We start from the raw sequence: 17,530 nt of genomic DNA, 5'->3' as shown, positions 1-17,530 counted from the left end.
GTATTGCTTTTTAAAAGATTCAGAACTGATCACTGCACCAAGAAGTCTGTCCTCCTCTTTAGTTACCTCCACTTCACTTCATAATCTTTAAAGTGATTTTCGTCCTCAAAGTGATCTGGTTTCACAATGAGGACAGACATCTTTGCATTTGGGATATAATTGTTGGACTGTGTGTCCACACCAGATCCTGTCTATCTATATACCAAGAACTTTTTCCCTCTTATAAGAGAGGTAGCTATGTCAGAGGCTCATACCTATTCCCACCCATTTCACTCCCACCCACCACCCTTTCTACCCCTCCCATCTCATGAAAGGAGGTCATCCATGCATCTGCCAACTGCCCTGGGTCAAATGCAATGCAGCAAGACACAGTACACCCACAGCAAGGCCGCTTCACTTAATCAGCAACCCCTCCTGTCCATCCCCTCATGAAGAAAAAAAGATGGTGAGAAATCCCTTTGGGCTGCATCAAAATATCATAAGCAACCCCTACCCCCCATCCCTCCCTTCCTTATATAACAGTATTATCCATACAGTCATTTTCCACTCATCCCTATCTCCTACCATCTCCCTTACTTGCTCAACAGACATTCCCCTCTTGCTCAACACACCCTTCACCCCATCCATCCATCTGAGGTATTGGCTGCATGTTATTTGTGAGGTTAAAATCTGTTCAGTAGCATGCATTTGATACTTCAGGGTCTATATGGGTTGCTCCTATGGACTAGAGCCACATGCTGCCAAGTGTTCCTACTTTAGTCATTAAAGGCAACTAAAATGGGAAGGAGAATAGGACTAGGCATCTTACTCCATGTAGCCCCAAAGGGAATATTAAAAAAAAATCCTACCACTTTCTTACATCCATTACTTCCCCTGCCTCCATGAGATTGTCTGCATGTGCTACCAGTTTAACCTTGGTGGCTTCATACTGTACCCTCTGCTGCAGGTGGATAGGTCCAAAAGTGTACATAGCCATGTCCACCGGGTCTCCCTGAGCAGTACCTTCTGGTGAATGGATGACCTCCACTATCATCTCTTTCTTCCCAACTCTGTTGGTGAAAACTAGCTGTGCTGGTTCCTTGTAATGTGGTCTCCATATATCTGGCAAAGATTTGGCATTTGATTTCGATGTATATGGTGGCCTCTCTGCTTATGTTATTGAATGTATCAACTAATAACACTGCTTTGCAGCCTGGATCCTCAAATATCCTCCCCGTGGCGTGAATCTCTGCCTTGCATTGTGCCTATTGCCCCACACACCTGAAAATTGCCCGCCGCTTTTCGCACCTCGCCCTTCGCGACCTCCAAGATCGCTTTCCATACTGTTCTTCTCATCACCTAGCCTATACAAATTGCCAGGCTTCTTGTCAAGTGGGATAAGTCTGTACACTGCGCATGCTTCAGTCGCCATTTTTCTTGCCAAGGCAGTGATGGCATCCTGCAGTCCCCTTGCTGTCATCCCAAGCTGGCTGGTGCTGAGAGATTTCCATCCAAACGTATCTAAGCCCAATGGTCCTGCTACTCCCTGGGTGTGCAGAGCATGGGTCCAGGTCTTTTCTCTATTGATGCCCTCAAAAATCACTTTGTGGAGTGGAAGGTAGTCACCACTGAATTTAGTTTCCGGACATGTTGGTCTTGCCTCTGGATGCTTTCCTCTTGAAATCTTCAGTGATTCTTCATTTAGGAGTAGGACTCCTGGATCTTTGTCCTCCCCTGCAAGCAACCTTATGGCAGCTGCAACCTTCCCATGCCTCATTTTGCCCACAAAATTCCTGGCATTGTCTTCCAGTTGATTCTTTCTGCTGGTGCCATTGTGGAGTCTACTACAAATAGCATCTGCCACTACCATTAGTTGTTCCGCTTCTTTCCTCCAGTGCACCATCCTCCTTCGCATTGCCTGGACATTCTCTGTATGCTTTGACTTCCTCTGGGTTCTTTTGACATGTAAGGTGTGGAAGGACAGCCAGCGTTTTGAGTCCTATCGCAGCATGGGGAGATGAGTTTATATTTACTCTTATTAAGCAGGACATCTCTATTAGGTCTTTGGTTGTGTTGTATATAGGCAGGGTGAAGAGGTTACTGAGAAGAAGGCAAATATCCTACTGTAGGCGTCGTCCAGCCACTCCTCAACCTCGGGCTGTTACACATCTGTCAGAACATGCCCTCCCCGCTCTCGCCCTTTTATTTTTGATTATGTGGTCTTTCGTCCTCCGACTCCAATCACCAGACCACCTCCCACGTCCATCTCCCTCACATCTCTCTCGTCCTCCACATCCTCCCCAATTGGCCAAGGGTGAGGCTAAATACAAACACAGAGGCTCTGTGTCTCCTCTATTTGTCTATTGTGGTTGTGGTGGAGCGAAATAGTTATATGCGAACTAGGGGAGGATGGATTACCTTATTTGCAGGAGTGAACGCGCTGCGTTCGTGGTGTGTGACCCGCGTCTCTGGTGACGTCGCATGTAATGAGACACCTCCGACCCGAACGACCCACGCTAGGGCGACTCGGCCAATCATCTCCCAGAGCAGCAACCACGTGACCCAGCCTGCGTAGCGTGGGGTGGAGCCTGCATATCTGGGGCACGCTTGGGCGAAACGCATGGAGGAACAAAAGGAAAAAGCGACCAGGCGCGTCAACTCACCACAGTTGCGCCCTCTGGTTCCTGCATTCCCTTCTGCTTTCTCCCGTTTTCAAAATACAGCTGAAAATGATAACGCAGACCAAGGGATTCGATAACATTATTACGAAATGTTTCAAAAGGGGTTACGTTTCATAGAACACCCTGTATAATCATGCACAGATGAATGTGTAATCGTGGTTGAAACTTGCTGTATGCAACATTTGATATCCCTTGCTCAAGACCAAAATTCATCTTGACTTGTTTGCTGGTAAAACTATTTTTTTTTTTTTTTTTTTTTTTTTTTTTTTTTTTTCAACAAGCCCCCAGCTGCGCCGGGGGACTTGGCCTGCGGCGCTGCTCGCTCTTCTTCTTCTTCTTCTTCTTCGAGTTCTTCGAGTTCTTCTTCGAGTTCTTCTTCGAGTTGTTCTTCTTCGAGTTCTTCGAGTTCTTCTTCGAGTTCTTCTTCGAGTTCTTCTTCGAGTTCTTCTTCTTCTTCTTCGAGTTCTTCTTCTTCTTCGAGTTCTTCTTCTTCGAGTTCTTCTTCTTCGAGTTCTTCTTCTTCGAGTTCTTCTTCTTCTTCGAGTTCTTCGAGTTCTTCGAGTTCTTCTTCGAGTTCTTCTTCGAGTTCTTCTTCGAATTCTTCTTCGAGTTCTTCTTCAAGTTCTTCTTCTTCTTCTTCTTCTTCTTCGAGTTCTTCGAGTTCTTCGAGTTCTTCTTCTTCGAGTTCTTCTTCTTCTTCTTCTTCGAGTTCTTCTTCTTCTTCGAATTCTTCTTCGAGTTTTTCGAGTTGTTCTTCTTCTTCTTCGAGTTCTTCGAGTCCTTCTTCTTCTTCGAGTTCTTCGAGTTCTTCTTCTTCTTCGAGTTCTTCTTCGAGTTTTTCTTCGAGTTCTTCTTTTTCGAGCTCTTCTTCGAGTTCTTCTTCGAGTTCTTCTTCTTCTTCGAGTTCTTCTTCGAGTTCTTCTTTTTCTTCGAGTTCTTCTTCGAGTTCTTCTTCTTCGAGTTCTTCTTCTTATTCCAAATAATACCTTTGGTAATCCCCATGATCCGATTTTCCCCCATGTTTTGTAAAATTCTTATAACCCGCAAAGTAATGTTTTTCGAACTCACACGTACTCTCTCGCGAAATTTCTCCGTCAAACAACTCGAGTTTTTCATAAGTTTCGTCACTGTGCTTGTGCGATAACAATCTCCGAAAAAAAACTCATAATATTGATAAATGAACAACGTGAATCAGATCAGTTCCAGTTGAAAACATGAAACGAACTGAATATACCCTTACACCTACCCAGATAGATAGATCTTTTCCAGGAAAAGCAGTTAGATGACAGACAACAAAAATGGGTCGAACAGATTTCGGTATTAATTATTTATCAAATTTCAAATACATAGATGTGAATTGGCTCATACTTAGTAGGCACCCAATTCAGCGAGATTTTTTCTGACATGGAATCATTCCATGCCGTTGTCCAGATGTGTCACTTTTACTAGTTAGGAAGCTTGAATAGAAAGTGGTTTGAGATTTGAAAATGGATACATGAAAATGAATAGATCAATAAGTGAATAAAATCCCAGTGGTTTCGTAATAAAACTCAGTAACAGAGCTTAGTAGTCTCAGTATTATTTGTCTCTATACATGAAATAAGAATTGTATTGAGCATGTAATGTTGGAACAGTAAGTAGATGGGAAGAAGCAATAGTTGACATTGAAAAGGGATACAGGCATTTGGGTAAGTAACAGATTTGAAGGCCGAAACCGATTATGCGACAGTATTGCTTTTGTCACTTGGTGTGTCGTCGCCTGTACATTGTGTTGCATCTTCAACCCTCTAAACCGAGTGTCCACTTTTGAAAATTTATCCTGACGTTTTATTTATCGTAGGGTTTAAAACAAGAACATTAATCATCTATTGAGTCCGTTAGTGATATCCCACACATTAGCATATCAGTGTCCTTTTTTTATTTATTCTAACGATCATATTTGTCTTAGAGTGTCACTGGGCGCCAACAGGTTTAACGCAAAAATCTTACTTAGATACTGAGTCAGTGATATTCCATACATTAGCTACGACCTCTGCTTCGTTCTGCTTTTTCGTGAATTTCGTCATCTAAGTCCTTATGCCGGTACAAGTACAACCACGAGCAAAAAGTTTGACCCATGTAACAATTCTCACATCAATGTGATTTTTTGTCACCTACATTATATATTTTTCTATGTAGTTTTTAATTTACATTTGGGTATTTTTCTAATAGTTAAAAAATCACAGACTTTTTTTTATTAATATTGTATCATGAAAAATCATAGGTGTGTCAAAAATTTTGCCCGTAACTGTACAGCCAGCAATAAATTTTGTATCGTGTATGGGTTTAGTCATTTTTAAGAATATCTTCTGAGGTACGTTTTCAAACCTGACACATTTGTTTATACCAGTGAATACAAAGAACATTTCAGAAATATGTTTATCACAATATAACTATAAGGTTAAACACTTTCAAGAAGATTAAATCAACGAAAGAGTTGTTTTTGCATGTTTTAATCGAATTGTTTTGATGTACACGAATTCTTCTATGTGTATTAAAACTGTTCAGGTGAAATAATTGTGTGTTATGGTCATGTCAACCCACGTATCCCTATTAGATAAATTCAATAAATTATAGGCGTTAAAAAAAACATGAGTATTTTAACTGTTCATATGAAATAATTGTATGCTATGGTCATGTTAGTCCACGTGTCCCTACTAGATAAATTCAATAAATTACACTGGCCTGCGTTTAATTTTTTTTTTTTCAAAGGTCGAAGGTTTTTCAAGTGATTTATAGGTTTTTTGGTGCGCTGAATCCAAAAATGCCATCCGTTTCCTTGGATCAGGTCTAGTTTTTGAGATATGAGAAGTGCAACTTTTGGGCCTTGTATAGTACTAAGTATAAGGAAAACGAGGCTGCAGGTATAGCCTATTCTTATTTTTTTTTTTTTGCATAAAAATTATACTGTAGCACCCCGAAACTGATACTGAAACCTAATGATGTTTTTGTTTACTTTCAGGAAACTGAAACCGAAACTGAAACTGAAACTGCATTGACTACATTGACAAACTGCATTGACAACACTGAAACTGAAAATGGTTTAGAAAAGTGTGATCTCCAATCAATGTGACTGATTTTATAAGAATCTGTGTTTCTTGTGTTTCTTGTGTTTCTATTTTGGACACGTATCTTAGATTGACAGAAAATGGAACGCAAATGCACAAATCATCCTGATAGGTTCTGCTACATATGTGGTAATGTGATTCTTCCTCGTCGACTAGCAAATATAACTGATTTTGTGAAGAAGGCATATCATGCTTACTTTGGAGTTAAGCTTGGGGACCAGGACAAGCCATTTGCACCCCATGTTAGCTGCAAAACATGTGTTGAGAATTTGCGTGATTGGAGAAATAAAAAAAGGAAGAGTATGCCATTCGCTGTTCCAATGGTTTGGAGAGAGGTAAAAGATCATGTGTCAGACTGCTATTTCTGCATGACTAATCTTAAAGGAGTCAACCGCAAGAACAAGCATCGTATTCAGTATCCTAATGTTCCGTCTGCCATACGACCAGTCCCTCATGGTCCAGGCCTGCCCGTTCCCGAGCCAGATGTTGCAATGGAATCTAGCTCTGAATCGGAATCTGATAACGCACTAGACAGGGCAGAGGGTGGAGAATACATGCCAGAAGAGAATGACCGGCCAGTGCCTCTAACACAAGCAGATCTCAATGACCTGACACGGGATCTAAACCTATCAAAGGAATCAGCACAGCTTCTGGGTTCTCGTCTTCGTGAGAAAAATTTGCTAGCACCTGAGACAACATTCTTTTGGTACCGAGAGCGTGAAAGAGAATTTAGACAGTTCTTCACAACCCAGAAGGACTCGTCATTAGTTTACTGCAACAACATCGACTCTTCCAGCAGAAGTCTCAAGGCAGTCCTCCTTCACAACGGAAATAAATACTCTTCAATTCCAATCGGTCATTCGGTGCAAATGAAAGAAACTCATGACAACATGGATCAGCTACTGTCTGCTCTGAACTACAATGACCATGGTTGGTTGATCTGTGGAGATCTTAAGGTAGTTGGATTGGTTTTGGGACTACAGGGTGGGTACACAAAGTATCCATGCTTTTTGTGTTTGTGGGATAGTCGGGCTGATGATCAACATTTTGTCAGACAAGAATGGCCACCACGACAACGTTTGGAACCTGGTTCACACAATGTTCAGGCTCGTTCTCTTGTTGAACCAAACAAGGTCTTACTCCCACCTTTACATATCAAACTGGGACTGATGAAGAACTTTGTGAAGGCAATGGACAAGGACGGCATGGGATTTACTTTTCTTCAGCAGAAGTTTCCTCGGATCAGTCTGGAAAAGCTTAAGGCTGGCATCTTTGATGGGCCTCAGATAAGGGAACTTATGAAGGACTCAATGTTTGACGATGCACTGAATGCAGCTGAGCTGTCCGTTTGGTGGTCGCTTAAGTCAGTGATAAGAAACTTTCTAGGAAATAACCGAAGTGCAGAATACGAGAAAGAAGTCGATGAGCTCTTGAACGGCTATCAAAAATTAGGGGCTCGCATGTCAGTCAAAATGCACTTTCTACGGTCCCACTTAGACTATTTCCCTCAGAACTGTGGTGACTTCAGTGAGGAACAGGGAGAACGTTTCCACCAGGATATTCGTGTCATGGAAGAACGCTACCAAGGCCGGTGGGATGTGAATTTTCTTGCGGACTACTGTTGGTGTTTGAAACACAGGAGAAAGTCACTGAAAAGGCCCTTCATCCATGATTAGATTTTCTGTAATATATCCTCTTTATCTTCTGAACTATGCAAGAAAAAATCATTTCTTTTGTCAAGAATTTTTTTTCCAAAATTAAAGGGAATAAATAGCACTAAATGGCGTTTTTAAATATTTTTACCGCCTCGTATCTCAAAAACGTGACCTGGTTGAACAAAATGAGTGTGATTTTTAGATTCTGCATAGCAAATTACCCTAGAATCAGTTATCAGATGCTTTACCTTTGAAACTTCGCAGGCCAGTGTTATAGACGCTAAAAAACATGAGTATTAAAACTGTTCATGTGAAATGATTGTGTATTATAGTCATGTTAACCCACGTATCCCTACTGGATTTTTTATAATGTTGTAACTGCCTTTACTTTATACCTTATGGCGCCATGATATATATTTATGTTGGATTTTGTCACAATTAAACTATCTAGGCTGGATAATGAGATATAGGATCACAGAAAAAATATAGACTAAAATATAAATACTAGTTTACAGACCTCTGGATAAAATGCTGCACAGTACGGCGGAAAATTACAAGAAATGAGCAAAAAGCAACAGAGATCAGAAATCGCAAACATCAACGATGGCATAGGCAAGTAGTGCCCTCACCACTTGTACTTAATCCTAAGTAGGATTCAGATAGGTAGCTAATGATAATTTGTAAACCTTCACACAAAAATAAAGAAGTAAAATGAATGTGAAGCCAGGTAAATAGGAAACTAGATTAGGCCTAATATAAGATATAGAAAATGGCACTTGCAAATTCCCCAAGTATAAAAAGTGGGTTCCGTGCTATAACAACAATTCGCGGCCACGTTCGACCCCCCTTGTATCATGTAAGTCTATTTTTGTATATTTTGTAAACAAGTAGTTATATATTTTCCATTTCGCCCTTATTTCATAACCAGTGCGAGAAAGAATATTTCCTGATATAAAGGCAAAAGTATATTGGCAACTGGGTTGATAGAACTGTTCATATCGTGGTCAGGTTTGATTCAGTAAAACAAAAACAACACCAGATCGTGGCAATGTGTGTGTGTGTGTGTGTGCGCGCGCGCGTTCGTGTGTGCGTGCGTGCGTGTGTGTGTGTGTGTGTAAATGTTCATATTTTGTACTACGATTAATTATGTACAAATATAAGAGCATACAATTTCTTTGGTATTACCATCTCCTTTGAAAGGAAACGGAGCATTAATTGATCAACTATTCTAATCTATTATTGCCTCTTATCCACTTAGATTTTATCTCGGGGATTACTATTTTTTCTACTTACAAGATCGAATTTGATCATTTGTTTACTCAAGAATAATTCGAATTGATGAGTCACTAATAAACAATTATGGCGCCCTGTATGTATGCAATTGAAATTAAGAAATATACTAAACTTAAGAAATAAATACTTAAGAAATATACTAAACTTCCCCAACAATAAGATAACTTTGGGAGTTTCTGAAGAGTAGGGGTCCTGTTTGATTTGGAATCCCTATTTTTCAAAAAGGAAAAAATGGGACCCATATTGCTCAAAAGGTGTTGTTAACCTAACATTTCTGGCATTTCATTTTTGTTTTTTATTCTTCAACAAGGAAAAAATGGGACAGATATTGTTGAAATGGGGTAACTGGGGCCCCTGTTCTTCAAAAGCTCCCAACTTTGATAGTAATATTATTGATCATTTATATTTCTGCGTTCTTTTTTTCGTTTATTATGGTTTCCCCCTTTTTTACTTTCATTGTCACCGTCATGGTCCATTATAGAATATCTGTCACTGGAAAATACTCGGTGGGGTAGCTTTTCCCTTGAGGTGTTAAACATGTGATTATTCATTATTATCGTTATCATTATCATCTTTTCATTGAATTATCATTTTCGTTGTGGTTAATTCAAGACTGACTGTAAAGAGCCCTCTGGTATCAGTCAGGATCAAATGTGTTACAGATATTCTATGGATCGTATCGATCATCGAGTGACGTCATGTCGCTTGAAAGCAGAGTCCAAATGTCTTCATGTCACTTAAAACCTAGCGCGTCAATTTGGAACCAAGACGTTTCCTAACATTCAGCCTCGTGTAACTGTTTCTATTTTGTTGCTGAGTATTTATTGGAATAAATGACTAGAGTCAAATTAATATCCTTAAACCTGTAGAGTGGTTCGGCCTTCAAGAAAAGTAAAGTTTGGATCTAGTTGGTCGCGCTCATGCGGTAGGGTTGATAAAGCTTAGGTTGGCTTCCCGCGGAGACGTCCACCTTCTTCTCCTCCGACGCGGAGTCGGCCATCTTGGGACTGGACGTTGAAGACGACGTCGTCGGAGCGTTGTTGTTATTACTGGTTAACGTCGGTGGTGGTGGTGGTTGGGGTAGGGCTGGCGTCGGTAGGAGGCAAGGTAGGTCCTCTGTGAGTCCTCTTAGACCCAAGGGAGCAGAGCTCCCGTTGGTGAGCGAATGATAAGCAGACGTAAACGAAGGCAAGGAAGGCGTCATGATCGCGGGCAAATCGAGCGAGATGGCAGAAGAGATGAGCGGCTGCTGCAGAGAAGACAGCGTCAGAGGAGGCGGATGGGAATGCGGTGGGGGAGGAGGAGGCGGAGGGGGAGGGAGAGGCGGGTGAGGGAGGGTGTGGTGAAGGAGTAGGGAGGAGCAAGGATGTGTTGGGAGGGACGGCCGGGAGTAGTTTCCGCTATGGAGGGAGTGGGGGGAGAGGATAGGGGGTAGACCGAGAGGACTGGAGGACAGTGGGTGAGTAGCGAGGTTGAAGTTGAAAGGGGGCGTGTGGGGGGACGTGGGGAGGTGGGGGGCGGCCGGGGAGAGGGAGGGGGGGCTGCTCTGGGTGGCATGGAGGAAGGCGGCTAGTGTAGGATCCCAGTAGGGCCAGGCCAAAGCCATCCGCTGCCTTTTGTCCTTCATTCGACGGTTCTGGAACCAGACCTAAAAGGAGGAAAGGGGCAAACGATGAGGTAAATTTTAGTGTAAAGAAAGGATATACATATATAAACAACATGCAGATATCGCTTAGGCTGTATTATAGCCTGTATACGCCAAAATTTTACAACCGGTTCACAGAGTTCATGAAATTCCAAGAGCAGGTTCGTACAAACCGGTAAGAATCGGCTGAATCCCACCACTGTGTATGTATATATATATATATATATATATATATATATATATATATATATATATATATATATATATATATATGTGTGTGTGTGTGTGTGTATGTATATACAAAGAAACTGAAAATAGTATTGATATAAAGAGACAGGCTTATAAGAAATATAAGTGCTCGGGTGCATCTAATGACTATGAAAGTTATGTATCAATACAGAGAGATTTAAAAAAGACAATAAGAAAAAGAAAACTACAATACGAAATTAACATCGCTGATAAATCCAAAGAGAATCCCAAAGAATTCTATAGTTACATTAGAGATAAAAAGGTTGTTAGGAATCACATTGGTCCACTATTATCTCCTGACGGTCAACTTGAATATTCAAATGAAGGAATGTGTAATATCTTAAACAATTATTTTAGCTCGGTATTCGTAAACGAAACACCTCATAATAAAACACCAGGGCCTGAAGGTTGGCATCCAAGAATTTTAAAGGAAATGAAAAATGAGATTGTTGTTCCATTAGAAATTATTTTCAAGAAATCCATCATATCCGGAGATGTCCCAAGAGAATGGAAGCTAGCTAACGTTACTCCCATATTCAAAAAAGGTGACAAAAAGAAACCAAATAACTATAGGCCTATAAGTTTGACTTCAATCGTAGGAAAAATAATGGAAACTATCATCAGAGATGCTATCGAACATCATTTAGAAAGTAACCGTTTGATAAATGATAGCCAGCATGGTTTCAGATGGAAACGTTCTTGCGTGACTAACTTACTCGAATTCTACAACACAGTTATCTCGAATTATGACTAAAGAAACAATATAGATTTAATATATTTAGACTTTGCAAAAGCTTTTGATACCGTCCCACACGAAAGACTACTTACTAAATTAGCTTTACACGGAATAAGTGGTAGCCTATTAGGTTGGACTAGTAATTGGTTGAATGGTCGAAAACAGAGAGTTGTTTTAAATGGAAAAACTTCTGGATGGAAAAATGTTACAAGTGGAGTTCCTCAGGGTTCCGTTCTTGGGCCACTTCTATTCATAGTATATATAAATGATATAGACCATGGACTAAAATCTACTGTTTCCAAATTTGCTGATGATACAAAACTGTGCGGAGTGGCAAATGATCACTCAAACCAATTAGATATTCAAGAAGATTTAGATCAATTACAGCAATGGTCTGAAAAGTGGCTAATGAAATTTAACACAAGTAAATGCAAGGTAATGCACATAGGTAAAAATAACAGTAAGTACGATTACAAGTTATTTGGAAATTCGTTAACAAAAGCGGATAGTGAAAAAGATCTCGGCGTAATTATCAGTAACGACCTCAAATCATCCAAGCAGTGTATTTCAGCCTCTGAGAAAGCAAATAAGATTCTAGGACTGATTGCGCGATCTTTTTATTTCAAAAGTCCATCACTCATTAACAAGCTATATAAATCGTTAGTTCGTCCACATTTGGAATATGCTGTTTCCGTATGGTCACCGAATCTCATTAAAGACATTGACAGACTGGAAAAAGTACAACGGCGAGCCACAAAACTGATTCCAAATAAAAATCCATGTGAACAAGTTGTATAGACACGGTAAAGGAAACATGGACTGGAGATGATGCTTTTATTCCTGACGTTTCGAAACGTCAGGAATAAAAGCTTCACCTCCAGTCCATGTTTCCTTTACCGTGTCTATACAACTGATTCCAAATATCAAAAATAAATCATACGAAAATCGACTAAAACACATGAATCTGTTTTCCCTAAAAAAGCGTAGACTCAGAGGTGACTTGATACAGGTCTTTAAGATTTTAAAGGGAATTGACAACATTAAAAGTGACAAAATTTTCACATTGAATGAGAATCAGACAAGAAACAATGGTCTCAAACTGTCCGGAAATATATTCAATTTGGAAGTGGGTAGAAACAACTTTGCCAACCGTGTAGTTAATGAATGGAATAAACTTCCTGCACAGGTAGTGCAATGTAGTTCAGTTCGAAGCTTTAAGAATCATTTAGATAAATACCTAAGTAAGATGCTGTAATTATTATAATTTATCTTATATTATTAGTTTTTGTTTTGTTATCTTTTGCCTATCTGATTTTCATTTATTATTAGTTATATGTCAATTTATCATTATTTACTATTTACCTGTTTGTTTATTATTTAACTATACCTATGCATTTATTTATGTATTTTATTTGTTATTTACATTATTATAGTTTTTATTTATTATTTTATTATTAATATGATTTTTTTTCGCATCCAACCTAGATATGGATCAAAAGGTCCCCTGTCGCTATGCTCCGCCTTTGTAATCCTTTGTAAATATATATATATATATATATATATATATATATATATATATATATATATATATATATATATATATATATAAACATGTACATATATGCATGTGTAAGTATATATATATTTGCAGAAAAAAAATCACTTGTATGCGTGATTCTAGTTATGCAGAAAAGCCACAAGGAAAATAACTTAAAATAGACCGAGCACTTTCGTCTATTTAGACATTTTCAAGGTACAGAGTTACAAAAAAGAGGTTGAAATCTCTAAGGGCCCAGTCACACCAAGCTTACGACCTGTTTCCGACCACAGGCGACCAGGTGGTCGCCGACTAGTTGCAGGTAGTCTTTGGAAGTCGCTGGTAGTCGGTAATAGGTAATAAATCGATAAATAGATAAATATATTACAACACACACTGAATAGTCCTCAGTGCATAGATGTTCATCTTATCAACCACATCGATTTTTTCCATTTCATTTCCTTGCATAAGTTGTGTCGCCGACCGATCGCATGATTTTCGGTCGAAAGTGGTCAGAAATACTCGTAGATCGAAAGCTTGGTGTGATTGGGCCGGGGAACAAATAGCGCGTTGAACATTTGCCCACTTCTGACGCTGTATTTGTGTTGCTTTAATCTTACATTTAATTCCTTTCCAGCCTGACTAATACAGCATTTGTTGCAATCTTTACATGGAATTGAATATACACAACCTTCCTTATTTCCCGGTGAAATTTTAATTTAAAGCCTATTGACTATATGTTATCCATTAAGATTATTTCCATTTCATGTATTTGTGTATTTACCTATTTAATTTCATTTCATTTGCATTTTATCATATACAGATTCATACTTATTCATTTGTGTATTAATTTTCTGTTTTATTTTATCTAATTATTCGATGCTTTATTTACCTTACTTTTATTTTATTTTATTTGACCTTACTTTATTTGATGGTGATATGGTTTAACGTCACAAACTCCTCCCATCGGAAGGCTAGGACGGTGCCCCTTACAGAGGACTTTGTAGTGTAGAATTTAATGAACCATGCCTTGGTTCAACTTCGCCGGTGGCAAGACTCGAACCGCCATCCCCTTGACCTTCGCCGCAAGTAACGACGCCCTAAACCGCTCATTTTTGTCTTATTTTTTCAATTTTGTACACTGGCTCACCTTACCAAAAACGCCCAGTCAACCCTTAGAGCAGCGTTTCTCAACCTTTTTACCCTTGCGTAACCTTTAAAATAAATTGCATGTCTCAAGGAACCCTTGCCCTGCGCAAAAAACAAAAAACATATACCATATCTTTCTCATTTTATTTTCATCGTAATAATAGGTTAGATAGGCTGATGTCTATATTACACTATTACAATAACCAAGAATATGTCGTGCGTGTTTAATTATATTACGTATGTGAAATAAAAAAAATAAAAAGTGCATTAGCTTATCTCATTTGTTCCCGCGGAACCCTTAGGGGTCTTTTGCGGAACCTTGGGGTTCCGGGGAACCCTAAGGTTGAGAAACGCTGCCCCAGAGGGCCGAGTTGCGACACCCTTCCACGTGGCGGCGCTGTGAACGCTACAGCCGCTTCAACTCGAATGCGATCAATTTCAGACTCATTTCGCCGAGATAGATATGAATATTAGGATGAAGGAGACTACAAGAAACCACAAGGCCTACACTAGGCAGTTCCATGTCCATTATCACCTATCAACCCTATATTTAAAGTTATCTAACCTCTTAGAAAACTACCTATAGTTTCCGCGCTCGCTACAGGGTTACTAAGTCTAGTCCATTCGTTAACCACTCTATTGGTAAAACAGTTCTTGTCTATTTCCTTCTTGAACCTAAATACATAGACTCCAACCCCAATCTAACTAATTTCTCAGCATCGTGAGCTCGTACACTTGTGGTTCTAAACTGTGGTTCTTAACTGCTTCCACTGTTTACACCCCCATTCGATTCGCAAACAGCCACGTAGGGACTAATAGGTCTCTTGCTGTTTGCATCTCCTATGTATTCCTCTGTATTTCCTTCCTGAAGTTGTCACGAGATAGAAAATACAACAAGATTCCCAGAGTTGGAGAATGGAGAGGATAAGACGGTCGTAAACTTGAGTGAATTGCCAAATGAGTGCCATTATTGCCAAGGCGAGGGGTAAACATCGCAATCTTAAACACCTATTCAATTTATTCAGAACTAATTCTTAATTTGATTGGGTATGATTTATTCGACAATAAACGTACAAAGTACAAATACAATATACATTTATACCTTAAAGTTGGAATGATTAAAAACGTTTAAAAACACTTAAAATCTGTTTGTATATCATAAGAAGTAATCGGTCATTTAAATGATAATTTTTCAGTTAAGAAGCAAATATCACTGTGCAAATGTGACAAATGTAAAAAAAAAAATCAAATTTTTCAATCTTTTTCCATCACAGAAATTTTTTACCATTACATTTCAGTCAATTGTGGTCGTGGACATGTGAATCTTTATTCATGTCACTGCATATCCTCTATATCTCACTGTAATATATTCCTCTTTGGTCGGATAACTATGAACAGAAAACCGCTAAGATTTTTTCTGTGTGTGTGTGTGTGTGTGTGTGTGTGTGTGTGTGTGTGTGTGTGTGTGTGTGTGTGTAAGATCACAGCATCAAACATAGATCGGTCCCTATATGACCCCTGAGCTCTTACTCGGGAGGAAAAGTGTTGTTTATCACGGGTCCTGCACATAATCCTAGACCATAGTAAATCACCTATATGGAGCCGAATGTCCCGTCTTCTGGCTACCGTCAGGCGAATTTATTCATCTGAGCGGAGACTTACTTTGGGTTGAGCTGTCGTCAATTGATGTTTTTCACATTGTTGGCACTTGGGTTGCCAACAATGTTCTTGGGCACCGGAAAATGAGACGAAATGATGACCATCGGTTTTGATTTCGATTTTCACTGGTTTGGGCTTTCCTTAGAAGTGAGACGACTAATTGGCCGAGATTGGTGACGTGACGGCAACGGAGACGACTGATTGGCTACGAGCAAAGCGAGCTCGCCCAAAGAACCGAGCCCCCGTGTAGCGGGGACGGGCGCAGCCCGTTTTTTATTATTATTATTATTATCTATTTTTTCTTTTTTTTAAGAAAAAACACGGATATTTATTCATTTAGATATCGCAGTATTATCTGTCCCCTTTAATTGACGGTTACGAATAAAAGTGCAGAAGTAATTATCAAACTCTATCTGGCGTTAGTTAAACCCATCCTTGACTATGCAGTACAGTTTTGGTCTCCGTCTTATAGAATGGACATCAGTTCGCTAGAATCAGTACAAAGGAGAATGACCAAAATGATACATGGGCTCAGAAATTCACTTCACGGAAACAGGCTTAGGCACCTTGACTTACACTCTCTGGAAAGACGCAGAGTGCGGGGTGACCTAATAGAGGTGTTCAATTGGATCAAATAGCATGCTAGTGAGAAATACCTAGTGTGCCGTTACCTTTATACTAACATATCCACCAATATTTTTATCAGCAAGTGTATTTTTTCGTAACTGCATTTGCTCCACCTGTGCGATGTGTTCCTTAAACTGACATACGACCGCTGGATCATCTGATGTGTAAACAAAGACACGGATTTTCGTCCTGACTTGAACGCATTGTACACAAACAAACCGTCTTCATTCAGAACTAACATTTCATACAATACACGAGTGCAAATATAACCCTGAGTGACAAAAAAAAAATGAATTTTCCTTTTTTCTAAAAGTGAAATAAATTTGTTTGGGTGTATTGAGGCTGTGGTGAGTGGAAATTGGAATTTTCTTTCGTGGGGAAGTTTACTAACCAGCGAGAAGGACCGCCATATTGGATTTGGATAAATATTCACGGGGTAAGTACTTCCAAATTATTTCCACCATAGAAACAATTATTCTTTTTTTCCATTTTACGGCATGCAGTTGATTTCAACAACTTAAGAGAGGTAAGAAATTAATATCAATCTGAAACCTAACCTGACCTAACCTAACCTGACTTAACCTAACCTAGCCTAACCTAACTTAACCTAACCTAAAAATTCTGCATGCCGTAAAATGAAACAGACCCTTCTTTTTCAAGTTTCACAGACTCTTCTATCCTTGGGGAATTAATAGAAGTGGTGAGAAGAGAGACAAGGAAAAAAGTTAGCAGAAAGGAGGAATAGTAGAAGTTAAAAGTGATAGTATATTTATTTTTAGATAGTCTCTAATCATAAAATAATGCCGGGCAACTCTGTTCCGTAGGGGTGTCAATAAAGTCTTGAAGGTATTGACTGTATGATACTTGTACAGTTGATATCACACACGCGATACTAAACCACTTAATATATTGCCAGCCTAAGTGAGGTATAATGATGGAATAATGTTAATTAGCATTATTACATTAACGTATTTTACTTAGGTGATATGTTCTTTTTATTCTGTTTTACTTTAACTTAATTAATTTATTTATTTCTATTTTTTATCTATCTATTTATTCTCATTCATTTTTCTATCTCATCATTATTATTCCATGCTTTTATTTATTTATACACTTATCTATTCATTTATTTATCTAATAATTTATTTGTTAACCTATTCATTATTTTATCTGTTTATTCATTTATTTATTTATTTATCTAGTTATTTATTTA

The sequence above is a fragment of the Oratosquilla oratoria genome, chromosome 21, assembly GCF_046742065.1.
Source record: "Oratosquilla oratoria isolate Oo_2021 chromosome 21, ASM4674206v1, whole genome shotgun sequence".
Classification (NCBI taxonomy): domain Eukaryota; kingdom Metazoa; phylum Arthropoda; class Malacostraca; order Stomatopoda; family Squillidae; genus Oratosquilla; species Oratosquilla oratoria.
This window is presented reverse-complemented; position numbering follows the sequence as displayed.